This window comes from Schistocerca serialis, chromosome 2 (assembly GCF_023864345.2).
Source record: "Schistocerca serialis cubense isolate TAMUIC-IGC-003099 chromosome 2, iqSchSeri2.2, whole genome shotgun sequence".
Lineage (NCBI taxonomy): Eukaryota > Metazoa > Arthropoda > Insecta > Orthoptera > Acrididae > Schistocerca > Schistocerca serialis.
The window spans coordinates 385,180,372-385,187,175 of record NC_064639.1 but is presented as its reverse complement, the minus strand read 5'-3'; positions in this window follow the sequence as shown (position 1 = coordinate 385,187,175).

Sequence of the window (6,804 nt, the reverse complement as noted above, 5' to 3'; positions counted from 1 at the left end):
GGCAGGCAAGCAAGTTTCCCGCAGCCTGCCCGGGTTGGGTTCTGCTTGGCTTGGCTGGGAGTGAAGCAGCCTGCCCGTTCTGTTGACAACGAGTGGCGGCCTGCCCGCCTGGCCACCGGGCAAGCATGGGCGGGTTAAAAGCGGGACATGTACACCTCTACCACCCACAGGAAAAATAAAGAGACCGTTGGAGAAAAGATAAGCAGCAAAAAAAGGCAAAGCTGAAAGACAGAAGAAATGTATAAAAGGGCTGTGTAAAGAAAATTTATTTGCAGGTAATATTATATAGAAAGGGAAGAGGAAGTAGATGAAGGTGAGATGGAAGATTTTGTACTGTGAAAAGAATTTGACGGAGCATCTAAGTCATAAAAGACCCCTGAAGTAAATAACATTTCCACAGAATCATTGAAATCCTTGGGAGAGCCAATTGACAAAACCATTCAACTTGGTGTACAAGGTATATAAGACATAAGACACTTGCAGACTTCAAAAATAACTTGACAGTTGCAGTTCCAAGAAAGGTAGGTAGTGACAAATGAACTTGACAGTTCCAGTTCCAAGAAAGGTAGATAGTGACAAATTTGAATATAACTGAACTATCAGTTTAACAGGTCATGCTTACAAAAATACCAACACAAATAATTTACAGAAAAACTAGCAATGCTGACACTATGAATTATCTTTAGAAACTAGGGTAGAGAAGGGCAAATCTGTGTTTATAGCATTTGTAGGGTTAGAGAAAGCTTTTAATAATGTTGACTGTAATAGACTCTTTGAAATTATGAAGATAAAAGGGACAAAATAGAGGCAGTAAAGTTTATTTGGAAGTTGTGCAGAAGTCAAAATTCAGTTACTTGAGTTGAAGGAAATGAAAGGGAAGCAGTGATTGAGAAAGGAGTGAGACAGGGTTGCAGCCTACCCCCAATATTATTCAATCTGCACATTGAGAAAGCAGTAAAGGAATCCAGGAGAAATATGTAAAATGAATTAATTTTCAGGGGGAAGAAACAAAAATTTTGCTGACACTGCTGTAATTCTATCAGAGACAGCAAAGGATTTAGAATAACAGGTGAGTGAAATGGATTTATCTTAAAAAAAGATTTGAAGATGGACATCAGCAAAAGTAAAACAGAGACCCTGGAGTTTAGCTGAATTGAATCAGATGATACTGAGGGATTAGCTTAGGTAATGAAACGTTAAATATAGTGGATGAGTTTTGTTATTTTGCCAGAGAAAAAAACTGATTATGACCAAAGTAAAGAGGACATAAAATGCAGATTGGCTATAGTGACTAAAGCATTCCCAAAAAAAAAGGGGTCTGTTAACACCTAATATAAATTTAAGTGTTAGAAAATCTTTTTTTAGAATGTATTTGTTTGAAGTGTGGCCCTGTGTTGTAGTGAAATGTGACTGATAAATAGTTCAATTGAAAGAATAGAAAATTTTGAAAATTGAAGGATACGTTACGTTAAGGAATACTTTGATGCTAAAAATTAATGTAATGTTTCATATATATAACTGTGCAGATACGTAAAAATTTCAGAAAGCAAAAAGTGGCTGTAATCTTTTGTAATTATCTATGTACATAATTTTATTTTATTTTTTTATTTTTATTTTAGATGTTGCGGCCCTGCTGCAGTTGTAACACTGGTTCCCGTCCGGTTGCCGAAGTTAAGCACTGATGGGCTTGGCTAGCACTTGGATGGGTGACTGTTCAGGTCTGCCAAGCACTGATGGTATGCAGGGTGCACTCAGCCCTTGTGAGGCAAACTGAGGAGCTACTTGATTGAGAAATAATGGCTCCCGTCACGATAAGTGACAATGGACAAGGCAATAGTGTGTTAACCACATGTCCCTCCATATCTGTATCCACTGATTCCTATCAGCTGAGAATGACACAGTGGTCTGTTAGTACCATAGGCCTGTTCAGACAAAGTAATTTCAGAGGTTATTTTTGAAGAAAACAGTCACTTTATTGATATATGCAATAGTGTGTTAACCACATGGCCCTCCATATCTGTATCTATTGATTCCTATCAGCTGAGAATGACACAGTGGTTTGTTAGTACCATAGGCCTGTTCAGACAAAATAATTTCAGAGGTTATTTTTGAAGAAAACAGTCACTTTACTGATATATGCATGTAGTTGTGCAATTTTGAAATTCTTCACTTTTTCAAACTTCATATAAATGTGATGAGTCCAATACCATTGCATAGAATGATCCATATACTTAAACAAATAAATAAAAATAAATAATAAATAAATGCTCAATATTTGATGGGTAAACTGAGAAATTAATGAGGATGTAATGAATGAACTGCAGAAAAAAGAAAATTATTACTCAAACAATGGAAAAAAAAATTATTACTTAGACTGACTAAAAGAGGAGATCAGACTATAAAAATCTTCTGATGTGTGACTGAAGGAAATATTGAGGTAAAAATTGTAGAGAGAGATCAAGGGATGAATAAAACCAGCAGATGAAAGATGATGTAGGTTTCAGTAGTTTTGGGGAGATAAAGAGGCTTACAGAGAATACTGTGGAGTGTTGCATTAAACCTATCTTCAGACTGAAGACAATAACAGCAACAGCAACAACAATCAGTAAAATTCATCTTATTCTCCCCTTGTAACCAGAATAATATATAGAGTTACATAACAATAAATTATCTTACTCTTCTGTGTAATTTTGGATGACAGTATTAGGAGTAACATCCATTTATTCTGAACACCTTCAATATACTGTACATTTACACACAGTATTAACATGCCTGATAGTTCAGCCTCTTTCACATTGTAATCATCAGGCAGTGCAGTCACCTGGTTCCCAAAGAGCATACCTGCCCACTCCCCTCTGCCCCCAATCACTGCTTCTTATTCATGTTTGGCATGAAATACAAACATAAATTGCCAGCAGTACACAATTCTTAACCAACAGCATACTGAAAATCACTCAAGGTGTTACCTATTAGTTACATAAGTTGTTTTTCGATATATTTTGGAACTGATTCCCAAATTGTCAAAATAAACTACACCAGTACATCATGAAAGACAAGAAATCCTGCAGTCACTCTATATTTTAAAACAGCTGCTTACACAATGCTTAAAAGCAAGTCCATAGAGTGAATTTTGTTTCTTGAACACTTCAAAACCACGTCCTTCCAATTACTATACTATACAATTTTTTGCCATGTTATTCATTTTGGTCAGTCATTTTCCAGAGATAAATCAGGCCCAATGTCTTTTAAATTCAATCCATTTTAGTGTGCAGTGGCACACTAAAAAAATTCAGCTGATACATTGTATTATATTGTAAGTACAGAAAATGCTAATTGAGATCATGGTCAGTGGGCAGTCAGTCCTAGTTACATCTTGATGGAGTCATATTTTAACTAAAACAGAATGCGTAGATAATATTTCTGGAGTTTCAGTGCAGCATAATGTAACGTTCCATTTATCTGCCATATGTCAAGTTGCCATGTCTACAGGAATGAAATGGCTTTTCTTTCTCTCTCTTTATATAGCAACAATCACTGACTTAACTACAAGCCATTCACACACGGTATTCACAGTAGAATGTACAAACTTATTGACTTTTTACATTTGCCTTGTCGTTCTTGTTAGTATTCATACACAAAAGCATTCTTTAGCTAATCAGTGAGTTCATTCACAGTAAATAATGATGTAACATAACTTGCTGCATTCATTGCTTTAAATCAATGTTGATCAATATGTATTGAGCACTTCTAAAAATTACAATATCATAGGTTAGCACTTGACAAAATCTATGAGTGGCTTAACACCATTTTTTAAATGGTAACACAGCTACTGACGACAGTAACTTGGATTTAATAAAACATAGACTGACTGTGCAGTGAATTCTAGCATCTAAAAATCTACGATTTTTACATTTTCACTCTCAGGCACTGACAAACTGATTAACTCTACATTCTGGGAACAAATAAAATAATATCTGGAGTATCTGAATGATAAAACGTAGACAATATATGAATTCACAACTACATGCTGAGTCACTTAATAACTTTATATTATAGTAGCTGAATGCTGACTGACTACAGATTTATACTGGGTGCTTATAATTGAAGTGTGGCTACACTTAGAGATCTAGTACAGGCTGTAATTAGCATATGGCTGTGAAACTAGGTAAATGCACTAACGCATTAATGTTTTACTGAGGTATGCTGGAAAAAAATTAGTTCTAATTTTGGCCTCTGGAGCAAATCTGGCACTACACAGTATCTTGTCAACATCTCTGGTGCTTATATTGAACAACTTCTGTATGCTGTGGTTAACAATAAAATCAATATCACGTATTTCTCACTTGCTGACCTTTTCTGCCCTCATCATGTTCCTGATCAGGGACATATAGCAACAACACATTTCAACTAGCAACTAGGAGTGCCTGAGATATAAGCAGAACACCTATTTATAAACATCTATACATCAGAAAAGTATAGACTGCTGAGATACAAGTACATTTTAGTTGTTAACATGAAAGACAGGAAAATTAAAAGTGAAAAAAGTACAACAGGCAGCAATGTGAGTTCAACTAATAGCTTTATAATTATAATATGACAAAATTATCAGTAGTATTTTATTTGGCAGTAGTTTACTGTGAAAGGGGGTTTCCCAGGGCTTGACAATAAGTTTTGAGAAAATTATATTTTCTAATTGGAATAATTAACAAACTAATACATTTTTTAGTGAAAGTATGCGTTTTTAGAAACAAAAAAAACCAAGGCTACAGACTATGGTACTGAATTTTTAAATAATTATGTTTTAAGACTGAAACATCCTAGGACATGAAAATGCCAAAGACAAATAACTTTTTAAAAACAAAATTTTTGAAAAAAGGACAACATTTGTTGCAAAGAGGAGAATGAGGGCTTTTAAATGAGCTTTAATAATATAGAAACAAACAACTTTCAACAACCTGGTCATTTTACTTTTGCATGGTCTGCATGTGCAGTTCATCTTGAATATTTCTGTAAAGAAAATGTTTTGTACAAATTAAATATAGCATTATCATCATTCATTTGAAAACTGTTCTGTGAATGATAAATGTTAATAAAATTCTGCTTGAACATACAACAACTACTACTGCTAAATGAGAACCAGGTAGCTGAATGTGAGTTGGGTAGCTCAGTTGGTGAGCACTTTCCCCACAAAAGATTAAGTTCATGAGTTTGAATCTTTAATCTGGCACAATACTACTACTAACTTCTGGCATCTTTCAGAAAATTTTGGAACAAACTATTGCCAATATTCCAAAATGTGTAAATTATCTAGAAGCAGAGGGAGCACATATCAAATCTCTAATGAGTATTTTCCATTATTGTGGGAGCCAGGTTAAAGTGGAATTTGAAATGCCGCTTCTTCCAGCTTCCATTAAGTATATCCATAGGTGTGATGGCCTTAAACTAGTGTCTGACAGTTTAGTAGACATTTTCCATATTCTTCCACTGTACAACATAAAGGATTTGCAGGTTTTTTGGGCAAGGTTACATATTATGCACAATTTTACTCTAAATTGCAACAATAGTCCATCTGTTGAATTGATTGTGGAAAAAAGGGATCCCTTTCCATTCATCAGTGGTCTGTCACCAAACATTTCTTGAGCTGAAGCCATGTCTTCAAACTGCTTCTAACCTGACCTTGTATCAGCCTCATTTGTCTCTCATATTGACTACAGACAAGTCACCATAAGACATCGGAGTCATTCTACTGCATAATTAACTGAATAGTTCAGAATGGTGTATCATGTTCAGTTCTAAGACACAGAGCTCAAGCAAGGAAATTATTATTCCCAGATATAGAAGGAGTTATTGGCAATTATCTTTTTTATCCAGAAGCACTGCATTTTCCTGTATGTTAACTAATTTCATCTGGTCTCACATCATAAGTTGTTGTTGTCTGTATTTGTTCACAGTTGCCAAAATGCAAAACTCAGAGGTTATATTGCTGAGGTCATTTCTTATCAAATTACCACTATTCCATTCATTATCATTCATTGATGCAGCAAAAAAATGCAGACATAGTGTTACAGTTCTATATAGGTCCCAATGAGTAATTTGACAAACAAGAGTCTGTTTGCTTTTACAGTGATTTACAATTGGTACTGTAATTGAAAGAGTTGCCCAACACTTCCAGAAATGTTACAGCAGCTGCACATAAGGATCCACTCTTGAGACAAGTTTGCAAGTTTGTACAAATCAGCTGGCTGCTGTATCTCCCTTCAGCAGCCTCTGTGGAATTTCATTGTCTCTTTTCATGATGCAGTGCCTCTCATTTTCCAATGGTGTCTTATTTCTGAATCGAGATGATCATCAGTGCTGAGTCATGATTAATGTGGCCACTACCCATGTTCAACATCAACATACAATAGTCACTCAAAGGAGGCAGGTTGCAGCACTAGCAGTGGAAGTTACATAAAGCATCTCAGGAGATGAGGAAAAAGAGTGGTCATTGATGTAATGAGGAAACACAGTGATTTAATTGATGTCCAAAAGGGCATGAACATTGGCTTTGGGGCCAAGGGTGGAAGCATTTCTGAAATAGCTGAGTTTATAAACTGCTTGTGTGCCACTATGGTTAACATGTATCATGCACAGCAAAATGTTGCAATCAAAAACTGGCTCCGAGGCAACAGCTGCAGTTCACCATGAGCCACAGATGACAGAGATGAATGACAGCTGCATAAATCAGTATGGGTGAACAGTTGATCAACAATTGCATGTCTGTTCACCATGCAACTGTTGATCAGCTGACAGCCAAGATTGACC